The sequence below is a fragment of the Gymnogyps californianus genome, chromosome 1 (assembly GCF_018139145.2).
Source record: "Gymnogyps californianus isolate 813 chromosome 1, ASM1813914v2, whole genome shotgun sequence".
NCBI classification, from domain to species: Eukaryota; Metazoa; Chordata; class Aves; order Accipitriformes; family Cathartidae; genus Gymnogyps; species Gymnogyps californianus.
Genome location: NC_059471.1, coordinates 212,840,988 through 212,862,115, shown reverse-complemented (window position 1 = coordinate 212,862,115; position 21,128 = coordinate 212,840,988).

Sequence of the window (21,128 nt, the reverse complement as noted above, 5' to 3'; positions counted from 1 at the left end):
TCACACCTACTCTTGAGGTGGAGGAGGATTTCTTAAACTGGGGCTCCCAAGAGCCCCCTCTAGCACTCCATCATATGAATGCTTTGAAGATCTCTGATGGAGACTTGGAGCCATATTCTTCAAAGGGTAATGAATAGATATCCTGTTTAGACAACTTCAGCAAATAGTAAGCCCATTAAATATTTTTTCTATGCACTGTGAAAAAGTTTAAACAAGGGGTTCCACTGACTGGCAATGAGGTTTATGACTTTGAAATCTAGCATTTGAAGAAGAGGCACTGATATTATCTCCTGCAGATAGGAGAATCAGTGACCATAATATTCTGGAAAAAGTTGAGTGTTCAGTAACACACCCAATGGAAAAAGCACTGTACTACAGGAGGCCTTCAGCTGTTTTATTTAAATGTGAACTTTTATGTATATAGCTGCCCTTATGCTTGACAAAATACGAATCTATGAGAAGATTCAGTATGTTTACAATTGTAAGATTACTGTGGAGAGTTGTTAAAGCCAAAGGTGAGCAGAAATAGATCAGTTGACCAAAACAAAGATTGCCTCTCTGCATGCCTTGCCTCACTTACATCTCCAGATCCTTGTGGCTACAAAAAGTTACTGATACTTCGCGGAACTGCCCACACCCTTCTAGAGCTGGATGCCGGACTTTTTTCCCAAACTGTTTTCTCCAAGCCTGAATTAACAGATCACACTTTTGCGTGAAAAATGACTCAGTTCCTAGATCCATTTGCTTTTCTATTTAGGTTGCAAATTGTGATATTTTTTAAATGGGGAAAACTGTCTGCTAAAACTCATATTGAGTGCATTTAACTTACTTTACACAGAACTCATTGACAGGTTTCAGGTGGAAATGCATCCTGTTCATTATCAAGCCAAGTTTTTAATTGGTTGTCTCAAGGTAAAAGGCTTTGCTACAGCGAATGTTAATCTGTCTCCCACTGCAGTGTTTGGTCTGCTGTACAAATCAGGGATTTTCCAAGAGAGTTTCGTGCACCACAGACGGATTACAGTGCTTGACACAATGCTTCAAAAAATGACATGCTTTCATGCTCTTAAAATAACATGCTTTCACAGTTTTGTTGCTCTTCTAGCTGAAACAAGGAGAAAGGACTTTTCATTTGTCTTATACAAGCAATAGGATCCAACTTGTGAGATTAGGTGGGAGACTTGCTAGAGCTCCAGTTAAACAGAGTCCTGCAGAAGAATGCTCACAAATCCCAAAGCATTGTTAAATAGTAACCTATATCATTCAAAATTAAGAAATTGAGGCAATTTACCCACTGTGATCCCATAGGGTTGGTTTTCTGCATCACTGTAGAATGCTGTCCGTTAAATCACAGTGTCATCAGTCTGTTATATCTATCATCATATTTGATAACGAATAAAAATTCATCTTCCTCGTGCTTAACTTTGACCCTTCAGATACATTCGAATAATTAAATCATCAGTTTTTAACCAGGTAGAAAGTTATATTTTAGCACCTTATTAATAAAGAATTATTGATTCTATGTTAATGGGACAGTATGTATGCTAATATAAAGAAGCCAATGTGAGTTCAGCCTCTTGTATGGTAGGGTTTGAGAAAAATGCCAAGAACACTGATAAGTAAAAGAGCAGTACCACTGAAAAGTTACAAGCATTACCGATATAAACATGTTGCTAATACTGCAGCATACCATGCCTCAGGGAAAGACTTAACCCTGCTTATTGGGGTCTAATATTTAAAACATACATGAATGCAGATAGATAGAAACAGTTTTCTCTTTCAAATAAGTCATTTTATTCTTCTTTCCTGAATTAAGTAAACTGAGATAGAAATGTTCTGCTCTCAAAGGCCTCACTTTTACTAAGGAAAAAGAGAGATTCTTTACCCAAATCTGCTAACATGTGGCAACTCATTTGAGATGAATTTATGAATAGAAAGGCTGTTCATCCATCTCCATGCAAGTTAGCAGACTGACGTTCAGTGTGAAAATCACTGGCTACCTTGTCTCCTCTGAGGTTTTTTCTTTGTTTTAGCTAACGTAAAGTAAAACCACTTTTTCTCCCTTAATATTAACATAATGAAAGTAATTTCTTTTCATTGTGGAGAAATATTTTATTATCTTCATTCTAAACTGACAAAACACTTTTTTTCAGAGGAAGAGTGAAAAGAAATGTGTGATTTATTCTAGAATTTGTAGATTGCTCCTCACAGAAATGGGTGTAGCATATACACAGTTGGCACTCTTTCCTCTAGAGGAAAAAAACCAAACCACCCTTCTTTAGAAACCTTCTATTTAATTAAAAAAAAAAAAAAAAAAGACAAACAAGCAGAAAGACAGAAAAACAGAAAGACAGTGAATGAAAAGAATAGAGAAAGAAAAAAAAGAAAGCTTCGAAGTGCAATGATCTGATGTATTTGAAAATTCATTAGCAAGAATAAAGTTTCAAAAACTGTATCTGGAGAAACATTCCCCTCGTATATGTGCTATTAGTCTATTCAAATGCAACATGAAAAGATCTGAAAATCTTAGAAGAAAACTTATAATGTTACTCCAGATGGTGAATGAAACATAGTCGTGTCTATTCCACTTAATAACAATCCACTTAAAGTGAAAAATATAGCCACACAGCAAAACCTTTCATAAATACATAAAAAGATTTTCACCTATAAAGTATATTCCAAAATCGATCCTTACAAAATCCCTTGAAGGGAATTTGTATGTAGAAAATCAACAGAAATTTTTTTGTTGTGACTTGTTTTTTGTACCTGTGACAGAGTGAGTGGGACGATCAAGAGAAGAATAGGACTCTTAGTCATCCGTTCTTGACACTTGACCTGCAGATAAAAGTGATCTGCAGAGGTCAAGCATGTACACAACATGGAGATAACATCTCTGTTGATGAATCTCCTGACTCAGACCTCTTCTCAGACCACTACACTGCAATAATTGTTTTCTCTAGCTATTTTTAATGTGGATTCCCTTTTCAAAATCTAAATAAGATTTAACTTCCTGTTTATTATTATTCCCTTTCTTTACATTCTTCAGAAGACATCTGTGCTTTTTTTAGTAAATTGCATTATAGGCTTCAGTGGGTTTTTTAGTGATTTGTAAAGTATTTGTAAAATGTCTTTGCAAAAACTGAGCTGAGATTCCAGTGTAAAGTTTCAGACTAATCCTGAAATCACTAAACTCTGTTTTGCCAGATCAAAATGTAGTCAGTTTTTAAACACTTTGGGGAAAGGCCCTACACCAGTACAGATGGCAAAGCATTCAACTAGCTCTGGAGTCTATAAAAATAATTCCTTTTTATTACTCAGCTGTTTCACAAGTAATATGAAAATAGGTCTGTTTCTTGATGATTATATTAAGGATAATTGGGAGAAAGTAATAGGGCATCTTCTCATTATTGTCTATGAATTGATGCTCCTCAATTATACCCTTTTTATGTGAATGTCCTGTATTTTTTTTCTTTTTTTTTAAGGGAGCAATTTTGCCTACCAAGTGTCTTTTCCAAAGGAAATTAACACATATCATGCTTTTAGACAAAGTACTGTAGCGTAATTAATCTCTGCACTCTCCTTTCCTAGCAACCCAAAGTAGGAAATATATGCAGCCAAAGTGTAAAGCTAAACAGTTAGCAGGTTTCTATATTTACAAGAATCAAAGCAGTTAAATGACTCAGCTGCCTCCTAATGTGGGTTATATTTGAATTTGGGGAGGGTGGAGGGAAGAACGGGACATTATTGCTTTAACAAGGTTTACTGCTAAACTGAACATATGTTGCTCATAATGTCACTTTCTAAATCAATGAAATTATCATTATAGAACATGTCGACAAATTAGACATGTAAAGTGCAGGCTGTATGTGGGAGAGATGTAATTTGGCTCTATAAAAAGAAATTAAACAATAAAATATCAATGACAGATGTAGTTAGCTAAAGGTTTTGAGGTTTAAATACCAATTTGTGAAAAAAAATTATGCAGACCCAATCAGGGTACGAGATAAAAATACCAGCCTTCATGCAACAAGATGATTAAGTATTTGGACCAGATGTTCGGAGACCTTAGCTGTGCCCTTTATTTAACTGGCAAGCATGCTGGCAAGTCCTTAAATTTGTAAAATCCAAGTAACGAAGGTTAGCTCAGATGGAAGTAATAAAACAATCAAATATCAAAAGTCAGTCATGTCTGTGCACAATAGATCATGTTACAGTTCTGAACTCCACATTTTAATATACCAGCATAGGTTGTAAAGGAATAGGCTTTTTGCATTATTTTTTAAGAAACTTACTGAAGTATTTTTTTCTGTTCCAACTTTCAGTTCTCAAAGCAAACGCAGAAATTGAATGCATTTGATATGTTTTAGATCCTTCTCCCACAGGTTTGCAGATTTTATAGCTCTCGAGTCTCAGCTAAAACTCTGTGTCATAATTCCTGGGTTATAGTTTTGTCTTGCAGCTGCTATATGGTTGTGGGCAAGGTGTTTAAGACTAAACAATAAAACGTCTGTACATTCAAAGAGGAATGTCTTGCAGGTTAAGAGATGACTTCTGTTTCAGACTCTTCTATCTACTTTGCAGGGTGTTCAATCTCTTTGTGCCTCATCTTTTCCTATTCACAAACAGCAGGGTGACATAATCTAATCTTTTAGCTCATTTTCTCTCTTGGGCATAGTCTCTTTCCTAACCACATTGGAGCTGCCATGCACAACTGTGTTGTGACGGACCAACGTTGTGATCTCTAATCACGTATCTTGGGGTCCTGGTTGGGCCATGCTACGGCTCCTGTCTGACCCATGAACCAAACTCTCCTTCCTATGGAAACCAGGGCAGCAGATGTGGGGAGGGGGGTTCACACATATTTGGATCTTACCAGAGTGTGAAATGGAGATGTATCCCAAGCTCAGAAATACTGGATCCTTGCCTTTGATGCAGCCACTCTGCTTGGACAGTGAGTAGCAGAGATGGCCCTGATCTTGTTTAAGCCTTCAAGACATTGCCGCAATATAATCAGCAGCAATTCTGAGGGCATAAATAAAAGATAACATTCATGAGGTTTTCAGAGGGATGACATAGTGTGCATAAAACATTTGAATACCACAGACAGAGCAGATGAAAAGGGATTGAGCTGTAAAGAATAAATCATGCCTTGATGGGCTGATGTAGTTTGGCAGTAGAAGATGGGTTTCATCTGATCAATATAGGCATCTACAGCGTATAGAAAGCATCTCAGCTATTCACTCCCACTCTTTACCACCCTTATAGACAACGAAGAAAAAGATGCTTCTCAGGCACAATTTAACTCTTTTGAAAATAAATCTTTAAAATAGATTCATTTTAGCTACAGCCTAAAAATGCCTGTTCCTCACCATTAACTCTGGAGAGAATCTGTGGTGACTAGCTCAGATGTGGACATCTGCTGGATAAATACAAAAAGGCAAATGAAATGTGTGCCAACCACAGTGACCATCAATTAGTAGCTTTTCAGCCTGCCTTGATACTGTAACCCCACCTTAGGAAGTGTTACAGCCAATTAGAAAGTTGAAGAAAATAAATGCATGAAAAATACTAACACGAAAAATTTCCCATTTCTTATGAGAAGCTTGATTTGATATTCCCTGCAACTTAGGAAAATGAATCCAGCCTTTTGAGTAGAAGAATATGCTCTTGTGTACTCCATTGCTCTTGTGTAACCTTTGAAATATGGGTTTCAGCACTTCTGTTACCATGGTGTCACTTGCAAAACACTTGTAAGCCTGCTAGGGACATCAGAACTTGATTAATTAATCTCTACAAAATGCTTTGAGTTTCACTGGCTGAAAAGATACTCAGAGATAGTCTCTTCGGCCTTCTCTCATGAGGAGCAGTACCTTCAAAAGATGAGTGAAGGTATGTGAAAATTATTGTTTTCCTGGAGGCAGATAAACTAGTCCTGAAAAATGAGGTTTTGTAAATTCATTTTGACCCTTCTTTTTTCCCCATTGCCCTTTAAAGGGCAGATCCCAGTCCTCTTCAAATGACTACCCTCAGTGCACTGACTACTGTAAGTGTAAACTCTTACTTACTCTGGGCAAGCAGGGAACACAGCTTTCATTATTCAAAAGCACTTAAATGAAGTGAAATACCTTCTTTTAAGTGATTGTCTGAGCATAGAAGAGAGACGGGACTTGTAAGCAGAAGTAATGTCTTTTCCAAGACAAACTAATAGAAGTGAAAAGAAACAGACAAGCTTTAAGAGGCTTTTGTCCTGGAAGGATTGTTTTTTTTCAATAGTATCAGTTATTCTAATAAAAGATATTACCTCTCCCTATAAACCTTGCCTCTCACGTCTTAATGATTCTTCTACTTATACTACGTTTTATTCCTGTTTGTGAAGCTATATGGATTTAGAAGAAGTCCATATCCATCTTCTGCAGTTTCCAAGTGCTTAAAACACTCTGCCTGTAGAATTTATACTGTATATGGAGTGGTCTCAAAGAGCTGCACTTACATAACAGCTCTTGATTGAATGTCTTGTTTTCCACATAGAAGTCCAACAGGCTGGAAATCAGGACTGCTGAGAAATACCTGCTTTCTGAAAATCATTAGTCTTTTTTCCCTCCCTAATTGATTTCTTTGTACCGCTAGAGAGTTGCACTAGAGGTGCCAAGTTGCTCTGAAGTGTATCAGTATGGCTGAATCTGGATCATGCTCTGATGTAACCTGGGCTTGCCTAGGGGTCTACCGAGATCCCCCACTCGCTGCTAGTGGGGCTATTTGTGAGCTTGACATAACTTTATTCCCAGAATTGTGATGGAGTTATATTTAATTGCTTTTGCTCTTCTCTGGACATGATCAGAAGGATGTTCACTTTGTCTCTAAGATGGCTCAAACACGAGAAAGCTTCTGAGTATTCATACTGAACTTTCCAATCACTCCATTTATCTGCACAAACTGAAAATTATCTACAGTTCTTCAGAGGAAGGCAAAATTACCTTGTCTACTGAATTGATCGAAAATAGCATCCCTCCTGTGTTACTCAGCTTGGACTACTTTTTGTACCTGCTAATTGGGGTTAGTTCTATTGTGCCCTTTCCCGAACTGTCAGGGCACTTCTTCACCAAACCGAGACAAAATACTTCTGTAAGAGCTATGACCTCCATTTTGACCAATCTCCTACAGAAAGATTATGCCTGGCAGGGAAATACACTCAAAATTGACACAGTCATATAGTCCCAGTTTAGAGAAAAAATAAGCAGAGAGGTTATCTGTTGGAGGGACAACACAACAGGCATAAGCAATCTAGGAGGTTCATGGAGTGCATTGATGATAAATTCCTCCTCCAAGTGATAGAGAAGCCAACAAGGAGAGGTGTTCTGCTGGACCTCATACACACCAATAATGAGGGGCTTGTTGGGGACGTGAAAGTCAAAGGCAGGCTTGGCTGCAGTGACCATAAGACAGTGGAGCTCAGGATCCTGAGGGCAGGAAGGAGGGTGAAAAGCAAGCTCACAGTCCCGGACTTCAGGAGAACGGACTGTGGCATCTTCAAAGATTTGCTCAGAAGAGTTACATGAGATAAGGCCCTGGAGGGAAGGAGGGCACAAGAAAGCTGGTTCATATTCAAGGATCACCTCCTCCAAGCTCAAGAGAGTTCTGTTCCAACAAATACGAAGTCAGGCAAAAATGCCAGGAAGCCTGCATGGATGAACAAGGAGCTCCTGGCCAAACTCAAACACAAAAAGGAGGCATACAGAGGATGGAGCAACCGGCTCTAGGCAGCCCTGCTTGAGCAGAGGGGTTGGACCAGATGACCTCCAAAGGCCCCTTCCAACCTCAACCATTCTGTGATTCTGTGATTCTGTGATTCTATGGTATCTGCCACCAAGTCTTGAAAGCCATCCAATTAGAGACAAAATATATTTTTCAAGCTATATAAAATATCAAGACCACATCTGGCTCACTGAAACACTAGACGCTGGAGTCTGGGTGGTGTTCTGGCATTGTATCATCTCCCATTTTTATCTCTGGGCACTGGCCATTGGGTGCTGGAGACCGAGTTGACCTTTAGTTGGAGCCAGAAAGTTTTTAACATCTGGCCAAAGAAGTCCAGCAACTAGCACCAATTTCTAACTGCATTTCCATGGCATCTTTTCACCATCAGAGAATGAGTTTTGTAGACATACATAGGCACAAATGACAGAATATAAACTTCCTCTCATTTCACTGAGGGTATATGAGGGTGTTTGCGAAAGACTACAGCATCCAAGGGTTTATTAATGTAGTTTTCTGCAGCTATAAGACATGCTTTTTAGAATAATTCCTGGTGGAGTTTAATTAGAGCAGTTAAAACTTTTTGAAACTGTCTTTTGATGGAAAGCTCTTTTCAGTGAAATGGAATGTCTATATTTGGTAAAATTTGCAGGTTCGGGCTGGGGGGGAAGAAAATGAGATAATAAATTTATAGTTTTGCAGTCATAATCTGGAAAATATAGAAAACTTTCAAAAAATATTTATTAATACTCACTAAATAGTCATTTCTGTGATTTTTTTTCCTCAAGGCAAAAGAAATTATTTTTTGACTAGCTCTCTTTATATTATGCATTTTGCATAACAGGTTTTATCAGCCCTTTCTCCAATAAGTTATATAAGCAAATGTAAATTGTTGGCACGAATCCAGACAGCTGGCCTCAGTGGGACATCTTCCTTGGTCATGCCTTTGAATCTAAACACTGCAGACAAAAGGCGGCGGTGAATAAGTCACCCTTTTCACACTGGGCTCCAATTACATCTGTTGCTTTTTGAGGGAGGGCGTTTGAATTTTGCAGACAGTCCTTGGGCAGCTGTTAAGTTTGTAGCCATATCTGAGTCTGAATTCTCATGAATTGGAAGTACTTAAACTCCATTACGATTCCCATATCCCACAACCATGGGAACCGTGAGAAAACTTAGACTGATTGATTAGACTCTCTGAGTCACCTAACTTCTGTCAGGGATGTGAATCTGGAAAGCCAAAATAAGCTTCCTTCAGACAGGGGTTCACTGGAGATTTCTCTATGGTGTTTAATAATATGACTGTGCCCAAAGAAAACCAAGAAATTGTATGCTTCTTCTCATCTGACATTAATAAAATTAATTTGCCTTCAAAGTAATAATGAAATGTTTCTCAAAGAAAACTTATTTTACGTGCATTTTTTTTTCTTCTTTTGAATAGAGTATCTTCTGCACATTCTGCTGATTATATTTATAAATGCTACACTATTTTGAAATCTGAAATTAAAAGGTTTTCAAGCATAAAAAATGCAAAATCTGATAATAGCTTCTTGGTCCATTTTTCTCTCCTTCCACCTTAGTCTCATGAAACCAGAATGGTAGGAGTTATTAATTCCCTCTTATTTATTGGTTATCTAAAGACTTCATCCTTCTTGTGATATCTTAATATATTAAGTGTTTTCGATGGAAATGATTAAGGTATTACAGGCAGAAGATTGTGATACTGCTTGAGTGGTTCCAAAGCATGTGATCTCCAAGGAAACAGAGATCCTATTACCAGTCCCTTTCCTGCAGAAGTTATCAATGGTACAAGATGCTGTGAGTCGTGCCGTTGACTTCAGTAGGACTATCCCTAATGTGTGAAGTTCAGTACGTGAAATATGCCTAATTGGGTTATTTTTAAAATAAATTAAACTGTACACAAATTTACCTCAATGAGATGCTTCCCAGGCTTTTGAACTTCTCTTACACTCTTTCGAGAGGACTATTGGTATCAGAAAAATAAAACTTTACAGCGGAGTTCAGCTTTTGGTGCAAAAACACCCCTCTGGACTCTGAATGTGTTCTGTCCAGGCATTGCAGGGGTCAGCTGGCTTTGGTTAGCTTCACAATTTGGGTCCACTTTCATCCCAAAGAAATATCAGAGCCTCTCCAGAGGTGTAAGGCAATTAACACTTTTCAGCAAACACTTTTACTACAATGAGGAGGAAAACGCAAAATAATGAGTTTGACAACTCTCTGTATTACCTCATGACCTGCCTTCTTAGCTAAATATGTAAATTGTTCATATTTCCGCTGGAGTACATGCAAGCTTCCTTGCTGCTGTATCAGGGCCCCTCATCCCTTCACAGATGAGATCTGGGACAGCACAAGGATGTGCAGGCTGGTGCCCAAGGCTAAAGTACTGCTATAGCCATAGGACAGCCTTGTAAATTTGTTGGAAGGAGGAAGGGAGCATGATTTTCCAGTGCTTTGCTGAACTGGGACCTGTATAAGCTTGTTTCCAGGTGTTTTTTTCTTAGTCTCTCTCACACGCTACTTTATATTGGCTTTACAAAATCCTGGTGTATTAGATGTATTGCAAATGATGTCTTAAATATCACTGATGGCTCCCTGAAGTATATTCTCTGTTAAAATGTTCAGTCTGATTTAAATGACCAAAGCTACAGAGCTCCCACCAGCTCCCCGAGGAAGCTCTTGAGACTCTAACAGATCTCACCTTCCAGTCAGCAAGACTCATTTAATTTTGCCCGCCTATTACCTGCAGACAGTTCTTGTACCCTAAATATGCCATTTGCGCTTTCACTGTGATGTGTTATAGCTTAGTATAGAAATGACTTAACTGTCTGTCGGTTATGTCTATGCTTTTGTTCAGAAACAATGTGGATAGAAAAACATATAGCAGAAAAATTGTTAGACATTTTATAGTTAAGCTTAAGAGGTTATTCCCTGGATCTTCTACCTTACTCTATTTTTACTGTTTCCTGTTTTAATTGTCTTAACATGGATAGCTAGAGAGAAGTACTAATCCTATCAATTGCGCTCTCTAAATCCCAGTACCTTTGTTCAGGTCAAACTGGAAGTCTTCTTTAGAGACCGCCTTTAAAGACCTTTTCATGAACTGTATCAAAAGGTACAAGCTTTTGATTTCTGAAAGTTGAATTAGAAATGGAAAAAAAATTCTAAAAGCTGCTGTTGCTGGGCTTTTTTAAGGTAATGCATCTGGCACTGGAATTTTATAAACAGGCGGGGAGATTTAGCAACTCTATTTTCCATAAGTTTATAAAGGTATTTAATGAAGGCAGCTTTACATTAAAGTGGGCCTGTTGGTTCTGGAACAAAAATGTGAGAAGCCGTACGTCTCCTTCATGATATCTTAAGTGAAGCTGGTTTGATACTGTAGACTTTGGATAGATTGGCATTAAAATATAAGAAAGAGAATATGAAAAATAGGACTGTGGGTTTCAAGAAGCCTAGACTGCCTTAACATTGCACAGGGCATTTGCAGGGACAAATGTATATGCAATAAGATTCTAATTGTCCCTGTAAGTGCAACGCATCTTCTTTATGTACAGTTTAGTTATCTAAGTGTCCTGGTTTCAGCGGGGACAGAGTTAACTTCCTTTTTTGTAACTGGTACAGTGCTGTGTTTTGGATTTAGTGTGAGAATGATGTTGATAACACACTGATGTTTTAGTTGTTGCTAAGTAGCGCTTATCTTAAGCCAAGGACTTTTCAGCTTCCCATGCTCTGCCAGCAAGCAGGTGTGCAAGAAGCTGGGAGGGAGCAAGGCCAGGGCAGCTGACCCGAACTAGCCAAAGGGATATTCCATACCATGGAACGTCATGCCCAGTATATAAACAGGGGGGAGCTGGCCGGGAGGCGCGGATCGCGGCTCGGGAACTAACTGGGCATTGGTCAGCGGGTGGTGAGCAATTGCATTGTGCATCACTGGTTCCCCCCCCCCCCCCCCCCTTCCTTTTTTTGTTGCATTCCTTTTCATTACTATTACTATTATATTTCATTATTACTATTGTTAGTATTATATTTTACTTCAGTTATTAAACTGTTCTTATCTCAACCCACGAGTTTTACTTTTTTCCTTTGCTTTCCTCCTCCTCACCCCACTGGGAGGGGGAGGGGGAAAGGGCTGCGTGGTGCTGAGTTGCTGGCTGGGGCTAAACCATGACACTAAGATAACGTTCAAGTTTGTCTCTAGCCACATTAAGATAATGAACAAGGGATGGCCTTGTTGGACTGAAGAAGACAATCTCCATCCAAAGATCTGCCATCAGCACAAAGTGGGATGAATCCAATATTGAATTTATGTATTTTTCTCCTAGCTCTGATCCGTCTTTCCCATGTCAGTTGTAAACTTCAATGAAAGGGCTCTATTTTAATGTGTGTGCCTGGCATGAGGGATTTCTCATCATGGACAGCACTTTTGGATGCTAGCATAATGCGGTAATGACTCACCTTCAAATGCAAAATGTTCTGCTTAAGAAATCACAGTAGATTATGACTTGTACTACAGTGATCCAGGATGACTCTTGCCTCTCACTAAATAGGGTTCAGATAAAGATGAAAAATCCCACTGATAGAGGAGGAGACAGCATTTCAGGGAGAACATAAGGCTATATGCACCTCCGGTACAGTGCCAACAATACGATGAAGCTAACAGCTTTTTTTCTTCAGTATTTCTCAGCCCTAAGAGCTAATCCTGCAGGAAGTTAATACCTCTTCTAATGTCCTTCAGTCTCATTGATTTTAATGGTGATCAGTGCCTTAAAAGATGAGGTAAAACATTTGAATAAAATCTAAACACCTCTATAAAAACAGGGTAAATATAATAATTGAAAGTGACAATCAGTCATGATAAATTTAAATGGAAGTGATTTTTTCCTGTTACGTTCAGCTTTCATTCATTCAGTGGACATTTCTACCTTAAGTGTTTGTACCTTTAATTATTTCAGATATGAAATAGCTGCTGTTTCAAGAACATGCTTCAGCAGAACACACAATCAGAATAACTTTTGTGCAGTAAAACCAGTTTGACTTGTGTGGAACTGAAATGCAAATAGGCAACGGTAGCATTAGTCAGAAGGTTTGTCCATGGATGACAGTTGCTTTATAGCCCCTGTGATAAAGTGAAAGAGCATGGCATTGTCACCTGCCCGTCTCTTCATCCATCGTTAGTTAGGCTAGAATTGGTTAAGGTGTCATATACGCTGACTGATGCAGCAGGATTCTGTTCAACATTGGTTGCTATGGGTCCCAGAGTCACTAAATCCCTTTTTATTCCTATTCAGACTCAGGGTCTATAAAAGGTGCCATATCCCTTTGTTAAAAACTACAAGCTGGCACTGAAACCTACAGAAATTGCAGACATCATTTCTCTGAATACCTGTAGGAATCTCAGACACGTTTTCTGCAGTACTTAAAAAAAAAGGAAAAACTATTTTCCCTTCTTTTTATAGAACGTAGAGGGATTAAGAACACAGGTTGTCTGTGTGATATACCTCACAAGATTTGCTAGTGACTGTGAGCTTTCAGTAATTTTTTCATACCTTCCTAGTACCCTATAAAAGCTCTCAAAAATCAAAAGGAGTCTTTGACATTTCAGACTGTGGTCAGCCTAAAAAGAATGGTTCAGAAGAAGCGCTTAAGTAAGGAATTGTAGGACCAAGATAAACTATTCCAAGAGGCTCTGCTTCCACTGTAATAATCTAATATGTATGTGATTAGTGTTTATAGGAAAATCAAGCTGTTGGTTTTTGAGGCAGAGAAAACAGTGTTTGTTTTCTCTAGCTTCTCATAGCATCTAAATGCGATCCATCTTGTTATTTGATGCAAATTTTTGTTTGGAACTTTCTCTGTTTTCTTTGTTTCTGAAATTTGGGGGTGGAAAGCATATGTACGTTTTTAGAAAGTAAAGAGCAAGAAGTCGTATTTATTTTGTTACTGTTGGGCCACTTGTACTGTTTCTGTTGCATGCAAGATCAGAATTTTCAAGTATCATTAAAATCAATAGGTACTTACACAAAACAGTGTGTGTGTATTAAAAAATCAAAGCAAATGTTGTTATGCTAACTACCGTAAAGGTGATATCAACATGAGGAATAGCAAAGGTTTCTTACTAAAGAGCTGCGTGCCATTGCAAGCACTTTATCACCTGACTTTTACACTATAATTTGTCCTGTGCAATAATCATATTTCAATACTCTTCACAATCACCACACTCAAATTATAAAAGTTCATTTGTCTTGCCATAGAGTAAGATGGAACCAAAGGGACAAGTATAAACCTGCAAACACAAGAAACTATTTGGTATTCTTTCCATATTGAAAACAATGTTTTCAATATTGTTACTGTTTTTATTGTTTTCATTACTATCTCAGTATGTTCTGCAGGGCATTACAACTAAGAATTTCATTACATGTATAACACTGGATCTGAAGTATTGCAGGTAAGTTACACCGCATCAAACAATTCTGAGTCTATTTCTTACAGGCATCATTTTAAATTTATAGTTCCATTACTTCCAACTGGGTTTGCAGATGGAGTACTGGTTTATGAAGTATTAATTCTTGTTTTATTTTTAAAAATACTGCTCTCTTAGTTTAAAAAAATCAATATATACAATAGCAAACATTTTCCCACTGGGTTACAAGCAATTAGAATCCACCAAGAGAAAAGTCATCTGTCAATTGCAAACATTGTACTTAAAAACAAATCCTCAGTGCTGTCTGACTAAGCCAATGTTTAAGCAAACAAATATATTCAAATATTCAAAGATATAGTTGATGTAGTAACACTTTTTGCCGAGCTTAATTCAAAAATCATTGCAGTGTGGTAAACAGAACACCCCCTAAAACAGAGATTAAAACAAGCGATGATAGAACTGCATATAAATGACAAAATAACCACAGGTATATGAATCTTTATTGCTGAAAAAGACCACATTTCACAGTAAACACAAGAGATGGAGGTGGGGTGATAGAAAAAATAACCGTTTAAATAAAAAATAATAGGATGTTATCAGTCTGTGGTATGGTCACAGTGTTTGACAATGCTCAGATCATGCACCAATAATGTCTCGTTCTTATGGACATATTATATTATAAATGTATATTATATACAGACATAATATTATGCATTTGGCTGCATCTTATTGATCATAAGACTTAAAGCATAAGATTTACTTTTTCATTGTTTTTTGAGTCTATAGGGCACAAGAGTCACATTTTCATGGTTTTCTTCAAGGTCTTATGGACCTGAAAATTCATAGTTTTAATAAAAGATGAGTTTTTTTCTGTTTTCGTATGACTCACATTAAATCACAGGACTTGGCAATATTGGTATAAATTTATAGATGTGCATCACAAAGATTAGAAGAAGGCACTTGTTGTCTTTGAACACTTCTTTGACTTTCAAGGTACACAGTTTTATTTAGGGATCTCTACAATAAGCTTTAACCTGTTTTCTTATTTCTTTTTTTTTTTTTTTTCCTATCAAACTGTAAAGCTCAAGAATCCTAGTCTCTGAACTGGTGTTAAGTGCCCAGCGCTAAAGACTGTACTGAACGGTCAATGGCAAACCTGCCTCCCATAATTTGTATGCAATGCAGCAGCAACGGCAGAGAGAGGTTACATTGCCCACTGCTTGGTTTAATTGGAGTTAAATAGATCTATTATGTCAGTGTGCCCCATACACCAGCTGTTTATTTTGATTAATGCATGCATCCCTATGAGTGAAATGTCTGTGTGAGAGAGAAACTTTCAGAAGAAATAAGTGAACAGTAAGAAGGTGGTATACAGATTAATTTTCCCAAGAGATCTGTGTATTTTTAATGCTTCCCCCTGGCTGGGGTAGCCAATTTCAGACTTTGATAGATTTGCTGCTCAGGATAAGAAGTACTCCACAGTTGTTATATTTCACAAGTTGGGACCCTAAGAATTGAGACACTCACCAGTCTTGCTTAAATTTTATTACTTCTAATTTGTGACAAAAATAATAATGAGTAAATTATGAGTGAGGATCTGGCCAAAAGGGATGCAGAGACTTGAAATGGGCAGTTTAAAAGAATAAGATTTGAAATAAGACTGGGAAAAAAGCAGCTGGGAAGAAACTTCTTAGATTTGCTCATAAGCAAAAGGATATACAGCCTGTAAGGGTATTGTGACGGGAGAAAGAACAAAGGTTAAGGCATTAGCTAGAGAAAGGAGGATAAATCCGCTACCTACAGGTATCAGACTGGCAGATAGTTTCAAGGCTGTCATCTTCCTGGACTGTAACAAAAAAAAAGTGGTTCTGCTTTGGTAGGCTCACAGGAGAGGACACAACTCTCCTGGAGAACACAAGGGGTAGATGAACCTAACTGAAAAGAAAAAGTGAGAACCAGGACAGAATCTTTCCAGACAAACTCCATCAAGGTCAGGTAAACTCGAGTCCCTTCCAGCATCAGCTGCATCTTCCCGGTGGTTACGAAGGGAACCAAAATGACTCGTTTATGCTAAATGCCTGAACCCAAGGCATCAACCCTGTGCCATCTGTGAATGTTACCAGCCATGTGTGCTGCAGGAAATGGCCGTACTGTGGTCTCAGACTGAAGGTTATTCAGAGAAAGTCCTTTGGTGATCTTATTCATTGCACTGAAAAACTCAAGGAAATGTAGTGCCCTCAGCAGCCAGAAGCCGCTCAGGACCTCATATAGCCACACCAGCCACATCTTCTGGTGGGAAACAGGGACAGAGAGATTACCTGGGGGAGATTTTTTAGGAGGTTAGGACCAAGAGAGACAAGCGCTTATTAGAAAATAAGAATAACAACCAAAGTTGGGATAATAGCTCATAAGCTTTCAAAGTTTCTAGATGCTTATCTTAATGAAAATTGAACCTCTGAACCTTCTGAGGTTAACTTGTCCCCACTTATAACATCATTAGGAGATAATGTCAATGAAATGGAACATTGTCACAGGACAGCTGTTTCCCTCTGCTAAATAAATGCTGAGCCAAAGCCAAGATATTTATTTTCAAAGTGGGAAATATTTACCCTGTGAACATCTTCTGTTCCAGTGACTTTATGTGTGTTACACCAAAATGCTAATGAGGTAGATGCTGCCTGATGCATGTGGTTAAACTAATAAGAGTTTCCCTGTGTCCTCCTATTGAAAATATATATTTTATTGGATGAGAGAACAGATTAGCTCAGCATTTCAGCTAATCTGGAAAACAGTTGATACATTCCAGTGCAGTTTCTGATATACGCTCTACTTCAGTGGCTCTTCAATGTAAACAGCTGGCAAGCCCTGTTGTCATTCAACAGCTATAGAGCTGTAAATTAATTGTCTTGCTAGGGTAACAACTTGACATATATGATGTGGCACTAGCACTGTGGACAACACAGGAACCAAAACTGCAGAACCCCATTAATTTCAACATGAATGGTACCAAAGGAATATCAACAGTTTCTGGAGATATGGAGAAGGAGGAAGATGTCTGGGCCAAGAAGCTGCTCTTTGCGTGGACCCAAGAATTTCCAAGTCCAAGCCCAAGCAGATGCAGGAATTTGGAGAAAGGCATATCTACTCAATCAAGCATGGGTAGTACAGGTCCCTGAAGAAGGGGATGGATATAAGGGCAAGAAGTGTAGACACTTTCAATAGCCACTTCTATTAAAGCAAATCTCTGTCAGAGCTATAGACTGATTTCTCTCTTGCTTTGACAATCGCAGTCCTTGATTGTTGACTGCCTAGGGGAAACAGAAAAATTGCACAGAAGACCTTTATTTTTAATTATTGCTTATATTAAAAGAAATCAAAGCTTAAATTAGAAGTTCTAAAATTCAAGAAATTCTTCCTTTCTGGCCACATGTATTGAAGAAAGGCTTAAAAGTACAATTTAGAAAATAAATTTCTAGAGAGAAAAAAATCCCATTAAAGACACTCCCTTTCCCAAGGGCACTGAGTTCCTAAGTCACATTGATGTTAGTAGGATATTTGTTATTTCAAGGGTTTAAGGCTCCTTAGTGCTTCTGTGGATCTGGATTCTCATGCCTTGAATTTATCAAATCACAGTTTCTTTAATAGTGAGACTTGAATATTGCATATTGCATAGGCCTGAACTGGAAGTTGATACAAGCAGTAGAAAGTACTGACTGTTAAGGAACATATATTGCAACAAAGCATCTCTTATTATTTACACCTATTGTCCTTATTATTTTTACCATGTGGACTTTTTCTTACGCAAGGAATTTGGGTAGAAGCACCTAATAAAACCATTAATCTATTGCCTAGCAGTTTGTAGTAAGGTATTCCCAGTGCTTCCACTGAGCACTTTCTCTGCTCCTCGGTGAGGCCAGGATATTTTAGTGTCTCAGAAATAAACCAGCCTCAGAGCATTAACCACAAGGGCACACCTTTATGACTTACTGTATTCCATTTTCTTGCTTTTTGTTATGAACTCTCTCAGTGCTTTATTCTGTTCTGAAAATGATTTTAAAAAAAAAGGAATGTATTTTCCAGGAGCAATCCTAGGTAACGCTGACGTGAGTTTGAGTTTGCATTTTGAGATACCTTGCTTTTCAGCATATATCCATAGCTCCATGACAGTCCTTTGGACCACATATGTCAATGATGATAAGCTCTACAGCTTCCTCCGTATTCAAGTTGCCTCAACATGCTTTTTCTGTAGGTTTATTTCAATTCATTTTAATACAGCCTCGGAGCAGATGTCATCAGGATCCAATAATCACAGTTTATTGGGTGGACAGAAAGCAGGCAGTGAAGTCTCTATTGGGATCTTCAGCATCAATTTATGAGGTGCATTGCAAAACTAAAATCCATCTGATTTCCATCAGCTTAGCTATAAATGTAGGCATAATGATTCTGTCCACTTATTTTCAAATCAATTTAACATAACTATCTCCCAGAATTAGTAGACATGGATCACTGCACAGTTTAGGCACTAATATAGTGGTTTCTACTCATCAGTGTCCAATAGCACTGATTAGTTTAGCGTCCCACTCCTGTATTCACTCCACATCATTAACAACTATTGGAAACTGCAGATTTATGTTGTTTGGACTTTCCTGCACGATCCATGCAATTTAGAGAGCAGAAAATGCAAAATGTTTTAATATCAACTGTTGCAATTGATAAGTGCTTAGTGCATCAGAATGCTAAAAATGATTTGGTGCTTTGGGGATAAAAATGTCAATAACTTAAAATTTGGAAATTTGGACTGACATGTTCACGGAAAATGTGGACTGAATAAAAATGTCCATTTTATAAGCAAAATTGAACTCCGTTTCACTTATGTTTTCTTCCAGTTTTCAGCTGTCTCATCAGCTTTGCTAGAATACTAGTGGTTTACATCAGTGTAGTTATGCTGATGGCTGAAATGGGGGTGAATCCCAAGTTAGACAATGTATTAGTAGAATTTCTATGAGTATGTAAATATGCATAGCAACATTTCAGTGTAAACACTATTCCAGAGAAAAATTCAATTCACAACATGTAAAGAAAGGATTGAGACATTAAGTTGGATGCATTTTAACGTGGAAGTTTAATTTGTATTTTCTATGTTTATTTATAGGGAAGGCTTTATTATGAACAGGATGTTCATCTGATCAAATGCAATGATGCAATTAAATTGCTGCTTGTTGAAACAGGTTTTAGGTGCTTATTAAAAGTAAATATAAATAAATGTTTGAAGATCTGTGCGATCAGAAATGCCTTTTGATATTAGAAATATATCAGTGCATTAAATGCCTTAACTCTTTAAATGTGGCAGATGAGTGTTTTTAACAGCACCACACTAGATTACTATAAACACAACTGACACAACTCATTTGATTTTTTCAAAAGCTTTTGTTAGAGACCTCATGGGAGACTATTATAAAAACAACACAAAGTAATCATGGGCTATATCAGAAATATCCAGGTCAAAGACAGAATCCAGTACGAGAGTGTACTGTTAGAAAGTCAGGCAATTCAAGAAGAGTAAGAAAAGACTTGTTCTGCTACCAAATGGAGTGGGAAATCTATGGACAGAAACACCCAAACAAGCCACAGTGTCTACTGCCTCTTTTGTTTCTGCCTTCACTAATGAGATTGATGCAATGAAATGGCTAAAGCAATTAAAGGCATGAACAAATGAGAAAAACTGAGACTAAGTAAGAGAAGTGCTTATATTCGTTATATATTTTCATGGTCACTGAGCCTCAGGAAATCCACCCCAAGGTGAGCACTATCAGAGAAGAAGAGCTGTCAGGACAGTCTCAGAGCTGTCACTGGTTAACTTGGGGAGCTTATGGAGGGGTTCCAGAATACTGAAAAAGTGCAATTATTGAGCCCATCTTTAACAAAGGAGGAAAGGAGGATAGATTTGTCAGCTTAACTTCAATTCCTAGAAAAATGCTGGAGCGAATATCCAAGCAAACAATTGGCAAGCCCCTAGAAGATAAGAAAAAGATGAGTGACGGCCAACAAGGATTTGTCAGTATGGTGGGTTGACCTTGGCTGGATGCCAGGTGCCCACCAAGCCGCTCTATCCCTCCTCTCCTCAGTAGGACAGGGCAGGGGAGAAAATAAGATGGAAAAAAACCTGGTGGGTCAAGATAAAGGCAGTTTAATAAAGCGAAAGTAAAGGCCATGTGTGGAAGCAAAGGAAAACAAAAGATTTATTCTCTACTTCCCATCAGCAGGCAATGTCCAGCCACTTCCTGGGAAGCAGGGCTTCAGTATGCGTAGCAGTTGCTCTGGAAGACAAACGTCATAAAAACGAATGCCCCGCCTCGTCCTCCTTTCTCTTAGCTTTTATTGTTGAGCAGACGTCATATGGTATGGAATATCCCTTTGGTCAGTTTGAGTCAGCTGTCCTGGCTGTGTCCCCTCCTAAGATCTTGCCCACCCCCCAGCCTACTGGTGAGGGGGGCAATGTTGGAGAGACAGCCTTGATGCTGTGCCGGCACTGCTCAGCAGTAGCCAAAACACTGGTGTGTTACCAACACCTTTTTAGCTACCCATACAAAGCACAGCGCTGTGAGGGCTGCTATGGGGAAAATTAACTCCATCTCAGCCAGACCCAATATAGTCAAAAACAAATCTTGTCAAAACAACTTCATTTCCTCCTATGACAGGGTAACAGGCTTTGTAGATGGGGTAGAAGCAGTAGATGCTATATTTCTTGACTTCAGTGAGGTTTCTGACAACGTTTCACCTGCCACTGTCATAGTAAGGAAGGGAAACATTGGCTAGATTAAACTACTATAAGATGGGCAGAGAAATGGCTGGAAACTTGTACTCAAGGCATACGGAGGAAAATGAAGTGCATTTATTAGGACAGAAGATGCCAAGTAACTGAAAAGAGGTCCAG